Consider the following 11,618-nt stretch of genomic DNA (forward strand, 5'->3'; position numbering starts at 1 on the left):
CACATACTTTGAAGGCATTAGCAAGCCCAACTCTAGCTTTTGCTTCACCTTCTTGCTCTTTACCTTGGCCAAATACACCATATCATCATAGCTATCCGCACCACTTTTTCTCTAATATTTGGATGTAGGCAATCAAGGAACTTCAACAACTTGAAGTACTAGTTGTTACTAAACCTTGTAGAAACCTCAATTTGCCTCCAACAAGCTTCAAATTGCTATAAAAAATTGAGAGGTCTTGACTTACATCTTGCCACAATGCCTTCGGTTTTGCACCAGCTTCCACTGGAGAAACCACCTTTCTAAATCACCCAATAAATTGGGCCTGTAGCTCCTACCATGAGCTTTGATCGCCACTCTTCAAACCATCAAGATAGACCTTTGCACATCCATGCATCAATAGTGACACCGTCTACAATTTCTTTGCATCTGGCACCATGTGTGCATCGACAACTTCCACAACTCAAAATCTGCTACCCAATCTTCAGGGTCTTCAATACTTGTGAAAATGGGGCCAAAACATGGTTTCACCATCTCTACCAACTTTAAACCCGATCACTGCACATTTCACCACTACCAACCACCAACGGTCTGTCAGCTTCAAACACTGCTTTTAACTTCAAACAGGAGCATCAATGTGCTCCTCCGTGGGGGCACCAGAAGATGGAGAGGGGGAATGGGGAAACACACTCGACGCGCACACAATGGCCTCTCTATAGCTCAGGGCATTCACAACACCCATATCCTCTCAAAAAAATTTGAAAAAACAGAATTCCACTATCATACCACCACATGCACACACTCCAATGCACAAACAAGCTTGCCTTACATCGTCTACCTACATGCATCTCACAACTCATTTCAAACCACACACCACTGCCGCACATAAAACATCTCTCTCACTTGCATTCCACACCAAAAAAGGCATGGGAGCACACTTGCTCACGCACACCAACACCAACACAAAAGCAGAAGAAGAAGAGAAGGGGGAGGGTGGAAATGACACTCAAAAAATGGCTATGGAAGCCTGATCATGCTTCAAAAAACACCATGTACAACTCAACGTCGCACCCACTTGGTCATCGGGCAAGAAACCACACACCTTGGGCTCTGGCACACACCTCTACACAAGAAGCCCCTCAAAAAAACTCACACACTCAACATGGCTACCTGTAGGCTCAACGGCTCAAGGGCCAAGCAAAGAAAACCCTTGGCAAAAAGCATTAAAAATGGCTCAAAAATTACCTTTATAGAGTTACTCCACTCAATTTCAGCATCTGCACCCTCATTGGCCATCTGGCATCTCGTTTTGAAAACTTGGAGGGGGGGAACCGCCTCTTTGCTTGATCTCTCATCTGGAGGGGGGGGTGCTTTGCCCTTAATTTTCAAAATAGTGGGCCTTAAGAAACATTGGGGCAAGCCCCTTATGGGCTGCCACAAGATTATCTATGCGGAGCACTACACGACGGTCAACAACAGCCGCACTACCAACTTTACCACCAGCACACCGCCGTCAACGAAAACCTTCCCTACTGCCAACACATAGTGTTGATCATGGCACGCAGAGAGGGAAGCCTCTCTCTCCTTCTCTTGACTACCCAAAGCAATGCACGCCAGGGTATGTATACCCCTTCTACTGTTCGGTGCATCCCCATGTGGGATAATGGTCCTGACACGTAGCATCGCCAAGGTGACCCCATGCTCATAAGCCTCCCCAAAACCACCATAATACACATAAAAAAAGTTTATTTCATCCCTCCTTCCAGGCTCTACAGTCTTCTGCCTAGTTGCTTTGATTCCCAAGCTGTAAAAACTGGGAAACTTCAGTATGTCCATTTCAACCCCAAAACCCTTACCGCATTCCGGCTTTGTCATGGCCTTGAACAAAGCATCTGAATACTAGAAAAAAGCATATGTACCCACCTGCTCTGCACCAGCCCACATTTTTATATTGTCGTATCTTGCTAATCAAGAATCGGATTGATGAGCTATCACTTCTTGTTGACTCCACATGACACACACTACCTTCCAAAATCTGGTCAAGGCCAAAAAACCACAAGATGGCCAGTCAACTTGGCACACTCTACTGCTGGAAAATCTTTGATTGGCCATAACTTACCCATCCAATCTCTAATTGATAATCTAGAAGGATCGGCATGCTTTCCAACTTGAGCACTTTGCATCTATCAACTCATACCATGTCGGGCCACCTATACCCAGGCACCCTATTCATGAAGGATTTGTAAAGCCTTCCATCTTTGAGTTGGCATAACTTCCACATCATACTCCATTTGAGGAGCCATCTGGATTGACTTCTTTTAGCATCTTGAACTCCACATTCCAGAGCACTATCCCAACACCTCAAACACTTGGACCTGTCATCCCAATTGGCTCCTTTTGAAGCCCTTTTGGCCTTTAAAAAACCCATCAAGCATACACTTCAGCTATCACCTACCTACTCGGGTCCTTTGCACCTGCTTTAGCACTTTGCCATGCACCTGTAAACACCCATAGCCTAGCATTGCACACTCCCAGCTGGGACCAATTTTGGTTGCAGCAGTGTTGTGCTCTTTGATTGAGGCTATAGATCACCTCACGAGAGAGAGCACGAGAGAGAGAGAGAGAGAGAGAGAGAGAGAGAGTGAAGGAGTGGGAGATATAGAGAAATAGAGATAGGGAGAGGTAATGGGAAATAGAAGGGGAGTGAGAGAAAGGATATATATATAGAGAGAGCGAGAGAGAGAGAGAGAGAGAGAGAGAGAGAGAGAGAGAGAGAGAGAGAGAGAGAGAGAGAGAGAGAAAGAAAGAGAGAGAGAGAGGGGGGGGGAGAGAGAGAAAAAAGCCCGCTCTAAAAATTGGTTTTGGAGCGAGCTTTAAGGAGTGAGATTATTTTTTTGGATTTGGTCAATTGAGCAATGTCTGAAAAAAGCTCACTCCAAATCTCACTCAAAAAGCTTGCTCTATTCCAATCTCCATGAAAGTGTAGACCTCTTTTAAACTTTCTATTATTGCCTACTTTTGTTCTATCATAGGCTAGTGCTATTTCAATTCCTTGTTGGATTTCATTTCTAAGCATTAAGAATAGAATTAATTATCTACATGTGTTCATTTTTATGTTGCATCCCTTTAATGGTCTTTGTGTGTTGCTCTCTAGTGACCTCTTCCGTTCTCAAAAATCTTCTTGATTTTAAGGATGTCAACCCTGTACTTGTTGGCATTAAGTGTTTCTTGTTGCAAATATTGCCTGAGCCGATCTATATTAGAACTTTGAATGCTAATTTGAGCTTCCATCATTTGGTTGACAATATTTACAATTGTATTGACCCCTATCTGAGTTGTGGCAATGCAACCATCTATAATGGTATTGAGATCATTGCTTGTATTCTCATATCTAATCACCAAAACATTATATGGCACCACCATCTAGTGTGTAGTACTGATGATTAGGTTCCCCACTAGTAGTTTCCTCTGTAAAGCTTGAGATTGTTTGGGAGGCAGTGAACAATCATAGTAGGTAATGTGCTACCCTATGTCATACACTTGTCTTGCCTTAGCTTCTTTGTAAGTCAATGGCATTTTTTGGTACCCGATATCAATAGTGTTGCCTTGTCTTCTAATGTCCCTCTAGCTAGTTTAGTGTTTTCTTCTGTATTCTTTTCCTCCAAAAGTATACCATGTTTGTTTTACCGTGGCACTAAGCTTGTCTTAGTACTCTTTTGAGAGTCTTTGTTTCTTTGCCTACTTTTCAAATACTTCTACTGTATCAGGTCCTAGGTTATGCTTCTTTGTAGATGGTTTTGTCTGTTGAGATTATCCCTTTGGTCCTATTATGGTCAAATGTTTGGGTCTTTGATTTTTGTGGCTTTAGTGCTAGTTAATTGGGGTTCTCAAGATGACAAGTCATCCGGTAGAAAAATTTCCATATACACCATGCCTTGAACAAATGTTGTGCATTTATTTTGGCTATTTGTACCACTACGTTGTTATACAATATTGAGTTTAGATTTATCAGACCCTTGTTATTCAGGGCTCTTGCAAGAAGCAACTAAAGTGTTTCTTTTAGACATATGTGTGATTATTCTTTAGAATAAAGGCTTTGAGTATACACTTGTATGCTGCTTTGTGTTCTAGAGCTGAGAATGGGATGCCTTGGCCACCTGTTTTTTGCTTTTTCCTTGACTCAAGGGTTTCATTTTGAAAGTTGCTAATCTTGTCAATTGTCACAATTTTTTTTCTAATCAAATGGTAATTTGAAAATGTGGGAGATTGCTACAATAGTTGACTGAATTGTCCTCCTAGTGAATATAGTAATGTGAGGATTCAACCACCTACTCTATTACCATCATATCAATTGGAATTTTTGTTCCTTGTGCCAAAATTGTTAAACCTCAACTTTTGAGAAGCTCCTTTCAACATCCTTGAATGAGTATTTGCCGATGGCCTAGTATGATATGGCTACTTGCTGCTCCTCTTCTACTATGCTAAAAGCTTTATCTTGGCCCCACTATACAAACCAAGTAGCATTAGTCTAGATAAATTCTTTTGTCTCATTATTCCATTAGAAAACACCCAATCAACTTCAAAGGGTCTTGGCCATGCTATTTTCAAGCTAGGTTTCTTAGATCCTAGCTTAGACAAATATAGCAAAACCATATCTCTTTTCAACCCTTACTAGGACTGCCTTATTTTCAAACAAATCTCTTTTCTAGAAATCCCTTATTTTCAACCCGGTAATATGCCAATATTTTCTTCTTTGATGTCTAATTTCATCTAGCTGAGCAATTCATCTAGTCTTTCCTTCATATTTGAGTTATAATCCATCTCTTGTTCTATATAACAAGTCTATGACTAGGAACAACAAATTCCATTGGTACCATAGCCTCTATTCCATACATCATTTTCAATGGTGTCATGGTAGTGTTAATTTTGTATGCTATGGTATTCCCATACTGCTATCTAAAGCTTCTCTTCCCAATTGTGGGGTTCCTTCTGCACAATCTTAGTCAAGATAGTCTTGATGTGGTCTTGTTGCTACTCTCAGACTATCCATTGCATGTGGGATAATAAGGCATTGACTTTTGATGCTTGATGGAAAAAAATTTAGTTTGGATTTGAATAGTATCATTTATGAAAGGAGTCCCTTGATCTGAAACTATATCAAGGGGACATCCATATCAACATATGATACACTCATATATGAACCAAGATGTGGACTTGGCCATATTGTTTGGGAGTGTCTTAGCTTCCACCCATTTACTGACATAGCACGTTGGCATGACTATATACTTATTCTTCCTAGGTGTAACTTTCTTAGAAGGCCCCATGAAATACAAACACCACTTCATGAGTATTCCCAAGAGTTGAACAGTGGTCAGAGGTGTCATGTCAGTTGCTATTGGCCTGCCCATCCTTTGAGTAATATCACATGTCTTACAACAAGCTCTCACACCTGATATTATAATCTACCACGAGACGGTCTCATGAGCTCCCAATGTGAGCTTTAGTAATTACTTGCATCCTGCCTTGCATTGGTACATGCCTTCTTAGGACTCCATCATTGCTTAGTCTATATAAAGATCCTGGTCTTGAGGGTCACTATACATCAATTATGTATATTGCATGCGTTCAATGACTATTTCTAAACCTCCTTAATTGTGAATTTTGACAAAAAAATACACCCTTCTCATGTTCAATCTGTATATTTTTTTCTTATCAACATGACATAATTTACACTTGCTTGAAACTACTCAAGCAAATGTGAGGCTCTACTAGAGTATCTCAAACTACGACTATTGCTCTCTATTGAGGATTACCACAAATCGAGTGTCACAGACCGAGCAATGTTATAAAGCAAGCAAACTAAGAGTAAAGGCTCAATCAAAATGAATTCATTTCAACAATTGCATATGCCAAAATTAATCGATTTTGTTTCTATATTTTTATTCCCCAACTTCTCCAGCATGCATTTCTTAATTAAGAAAACTATACCAAAATCAAGAAAGTCCTCAAAGATTAAATACTAGGGATATAGCACAAATAGAAGTTATTTGCATCACATTAAATACAATGATAAGATTTTAATAGAAGCCAAAACAAAACACAAAGCAAATCACAAGTATAATTCTCCTTGAAGCATAATTTGAACTTTCACTAATTACAAAACACATTCTAATATGCAAAATAAATTCAAGGCACACTTTTTAGTGGATACTGCTTTCGACATACTATCTAATAGATCGCCTAAAGAAAAACCATGTAACGAGGCCTACATAGCCAAAATGAAATCTTGTCTGCACCATTTAGGTGATGTCTCTTCTCCCTTTCAATGCTTGAAACAATTCGACCTTGTTGAGCAAATCTAGGTGCATAAAAGTATGAACCACATCGCTCAATCCAAGCACAACAATGTAGATGTAGTACATATGTTTTCAAGGAATATATGGTTTCTTACATGCTTCTCTCTGTGAAAATTCCATGCATGAAAATTTGGGAAAGTCACTAATGGTCACTGAGTAAGTGATACCCTTTTCCTTAGAGCCATGTGTTCTAACATGGAATACATGTACCTCATTAGCAATAGTTATAACCTCTTTCATGACATGGTTTGCTCTATCCTTGCACTTTCTATCCTTGTTGAAAATTCTTTTGTTAGCTTTGAACTCCACTTCACAACCTTTCCATTGCAATGAGTTGGCCTTGTATTACTCAAGGGAATAGCATGCTGAAGTTTTCTAGCAAGAGAAGGCATGACGTTGTGGTCCACTCCTTTGAGCACAAATCCTACTCTTGACAAGCTTTCAATCTCATCTCCACTTAGCATCGTTCCTTGTGCTACCTTCCATACCCCCAGTGCATTGCGAGGTGCACCCTCAACACTATTATTCACATTCCAATTGTGTGTAACATTGTTATTACAGAACAACACAAACTGCTCATTGATGCCTTTTGTGTGTTTTCTTCTCCCACGAAAGCATGGACCAGGGACCCCACAGGTAGATGATTTGTCCAAAGGGTCTATAAGAAGGCCACAGCGGTCACCATTTTCTGCAAGGTATCCAAAGTAGGTGACAATGCTATGTGGCCCAGTCCTTTGAATAGCCCAATTAGCATCATGAACTTCTACCTCAATTGCATGATCCATAACATTAATTACATCCCTCCTCTTTTCAAGGACTCTATTTGTTGTCACTAACACAAATTCGGGTCGATGGGTATCAAGGTCATTCTCCTTGCTGGGTAAACCGTTCCCCCTCTTTTGTTTCAATATTATGGGCTCTGTCATTATTGCACACATTTTTGGAATGTTCAAACTTGCCTCCTCCAAGATAGATTCAGTTAGGTGCACCAACTTTTTCTACTTAACCTTACCAGAGTATCCAATTAATAATCTATTTTGTAAAATATCTAAATCAGGGCCACTACCTATGTGTCTACCTGACATGTATGCAAAATAGTGTGCACTTTGCAAAGCACTAATTGCCAAATATGCGGCAGTTGCCTCATACAAAGAGCGATACTTTTGAACACCTTGACTTGCTCTCATGCTTGAATGCTTATTTTTTGTCAAATTAACTGTTGGAACAAAACCCACATCCTCTTGCTCAATCAAAAAGACATCACTCCATTGACTGACTCGTATCTCAAAGAAAGCTAACCACATTTGCAAAGAAGGCATTTCACCATCCTTGACATGTATTGAAGTCCAAAAATTTATCAATTTGGCCTTTCACTTACTAGCGGCACTATCTGTTGTTGAACCTCTCCATCTTCAACATAAAGCTTTATGTTCTTCTTGAAACTAATGCTTTATACAACACTTTGTATGTTCCACCATGCTTTTCTCCCAATGAAAGATGCAAGATCCCTCTCTACTCTCCATCTTGTTTTTTGGGCCTCCATTATACATTGTCCTATGGCCAACCAATTTTCTCCTACATTATCCACCATAAAGCCTCTATAATTTAGGCTTCTCATATCCATTCTATAGAATTTGGTTGTTTAACATTGTCCTGAACTGCACTTGAGCATGAGTGTTCTGAACCTTAAAGTCACATATTGCAATAATGAGAAACTCTCTAATAAAAGGATCATACATGTGAGCTCCCATAGTAACCCAACCTTGTATGCAATGAATGTGGTCAAAATGTACCCACATATCACCCTCTCGTTTTGTTCCCTAGATCTAATCCAGAACTAGGGCCTACTAGACATCTTAAAAACATGAGGTTGAATGTCCTCTGCTAGTTGTCTAGGAAAGAGGATGCTTTGAATATATGGATACTTACATCTTCTTTTCAGCGACAAAATTGTATCTAGCCCTCCATCTCCATTTGCAGCCTCCCTTCTTGCATATTGAATATATTGTTGAAGGCATCCTCTCTGGCATAAAGGAGTCAAAGATTGTAGAAACTCATTCAACTTTTGGTCATCAAGGTCTTCCCTTTCCTCTCCATCCCTAGCAAGAAGCATGTCCATCAGCAAATCCTTTGTCTCATTGTTACTTCTATATTTTTACATGATGCATAAGGGGCACTCTTTGCTTGCATATTGATGATTCTTTCCATGCTTTGTTGTTCAATCTCAAAATACCACTTTCAATAGGGTGATCATGTTCTCCCATATGAATAGCACATCTAGTAATGTGCTCTCTATTGTAAGGAAGGCAGTAGTAAATGAAGGCTTCACATCCTACAACACACTCTGGTCGCTCACCACAATGCTTGCAACTCAAACTCTCTTCAGAAAGATCCCAATGAAAGATGCAAAATCCCTCTCTACTCTCCCACACTTAGCACTTTCTTTGCTTTACCTTTCCACTGCATTTCATTAACATAGCATGCTCATTCAAGGAATGAACAGTCCACATTATAGCATCTTAAGTAACCTTCACATCGACTTAATCTGACAGTGCCATGAAAGCTTCCTTGGGTACATGTTGTGTATTCCACCCAAGCATGCCCATCAAACCTTTGATTCATGCCTTGCATTGGTGATTGAAGCTGCAGGGGGAAGCTCAAACAACACATACCCATTATAGATTGAAACACCTTAGAAATATTAAGAGCACTTCAGTAGGTAACATGCAAAGATTTTGAAATAGGTAACCTTTGAAGAAGTGATAAAACACTCATTCTTGTTTCAGAGAGAGGCAGTGAAGTTCTTTTAATTGTAAGCTTGAAACATTGGTAAATAACTCCATCTAGCCTAAAACCTGGCTCACCATCAATATTTACAAGAGGTTGTAGGATTAGAACATCCTTTGCACCCACAACTTGGTGCAACTCAATATCATCTGAATCTATCTCAAAATGAGACTTTAGATCACATAGAAGGATGTCACAAAACTCTGTGTCGTATATAATTGATAGGGTTTGAGTGTTCACATAAGTGATTTGAACAGATTTTGGTGCCATGGTTAACAGTGATGCCCTGTCAAGATTTTGGTTAACAGTGAGGCGAACTTTAAAGTGACTCCAGTTGGTGCAATTATTTCAAGTAATGGCATATTGAATGTCAAATGTTCAAAAAAGATTTTCACTTAAGAATGTCACTGTCATGCTAACATTTTTGCCAAAATGTCTCAGCTTTTGCTTCTGTGCACATTTTGGTTTGAAGAGGGTCTGCTGTTTTTTGTTTAAATTATCTTCTTTACAAAACTTTGAGCATCATAGAGGCTTTGACAAATGGCCCATCTGTTGCTATTGCAAACGACTCAAGGGGAAGGAGTTAGTGAGTGACCATTAACTGCAAACTACAAACGGTTCAAGTTTCCAAGTTTAGCTCAAGTTCAAGGTCAGTTGAGGATGAAAACTGTGCTTCAAGTTTTGGGCTTCAAGTTCAAGGTGAGTCGAGGATGAAAATTGTGCATATGTAGAGAGTGCAAAAGTGTGTGTGTGTCAAATGCTCTTTTTTGAGTACTTTTGAGAGTGGCGTAGTACAATGAGTGTGATTAAAACATGCTTTTGGCATAGTACAAATACGTGTGTTGTTAAGAGAGTGCAAACGAGTGCATGTCAACAAGCTCTTATTTGAAGTGTTGTGCCATGCATTTATTTTGTATTGAAAAATATAGCTTGTTGACATGCAATTTTTTGGCATGGCTTTGCCCTAGTCATTTTTGTATTAAAAAACATAGCTTGTTGAGATGCAATCTTTTGACATGGTTTTGTCCTTGTCATTTTTGTATTGAAAAACATATCTTGTTGACATGCAATCTTTTGACATCGTTTTGCTCTTGTCATTTTGGGTCTTTTTGTTATTTTGCAGATCTTATAGGCAATAAAGAAAAGAAATACCACTTGTGTAAAATCATCCATCCCATTGGCAATTGCGTCGTGTGATAGCACACAAGAAGATTCTAATTCCATATTGGTGAATAAGAGCAATCATTGAGTTGAGCAGGATTAGAGTTGGAAGAAGGAAATGAACAAGAAGAACCTCCAAGCAATGTAGATCCCCAAGAGGAGCAACAAAATGAAGAAAATGTTGATTTAGATGAGGCTTAATTGATCCTATTTGTGTATTGTGTAGCTTTATTGATCCTACGCGTATACTAGAAATTGCCTTGCTTGCAGCTCTACAAAGGGGCAACTTGTAAGTGTTCATCTCATTGACTTTATCTTTGTTCAGATTGGCGATTAAGATGCTCTAAGAAGCTTCTTTAATATCTCACGGTAGATTGAATAAGCATGCCATTATTAAGCCAAGTCTTTGTGGGGAGTTACATATACCGAGAAAACAAAACCGAGCGAGACATTTTTCGGAGCGAATCTTGTCAAAAACTTGACACAAAATGTGTATTTGCTTAACTTATCTAGGCTAATAAATTGCATAAAGTACTAAAGGTAACATACACAAATTGGCCATCAAAGGTAGGAATAAAATGTCAAACCATATGGGATTGGGGAGGCTTGTAGAGTGAGATGATTAGTGTGGTGAAGGAGCCTTGAAATGGAGATAGAGGTTCCATTTGCATGCTCACCGACTCCAATGTAGCGCGAAGTTAACAAAATCACGTCCAAAAGTTGGCCCATGGCTCATCACAAATGTGTTCTTATCCATAGGGGTAGCTATAAAGGCAACCTAATGTCCACCTTGTGAGTAGAGAAAGAAATAGCAAAAAGTACTTTGGGGCTAGTGCATCTCGAAACTTTATTACTACAACTCGCATACACTTGGCAATCAGTGGGTGTATGTATTGGAAGCGGTGGCAAAGGAAAATGACAACATAAGATTTTTAATTTTCAAAATGCGTCTTTCATGAGCTTCATTGTGAGCACCCTTTTCCTTTAAGAATGTCCTCTCACTGATCAAGATCCGGCATCGTAAAACCTGCATGCCACTCTCTATGGAAATCAAAGAAATCCCATCTTCCTTTGATATCCAATAGGATACCAACTGGTTCCTTTTTCACTTGATGAGTTGTTAGATTTTGTCCATGCCTTGATCCCTATGATGTGGTTTTAATTAAATATTGGCCTGGTTGCTGTCATGGCAAAGCGGCCCGAGCCGGTTTCCAGTTGAGAGCAACCGTTTGACAAGCGTTGACTAAAAAGTCAATGCGCAATCTCAACACGCAGTGCTTGAACCTATGACATCCGACCCACAGGCACAGTGCATAA

Source organism: Adiantum capillus-veneris, chromosome 7 (genome assembly GCF_014529385.1).
Source record: "Adiantum capillus-veneris isolate H3 chromosome 7, ASM1452938v2, whole genome shotgun sequence".
NCBI lineage: Eukaryota > Viridiplantae > Streptophyta > Polypodiopsida > Polypodiales > Pteridaceae > Adiantum > Adiantum capillus-veneris.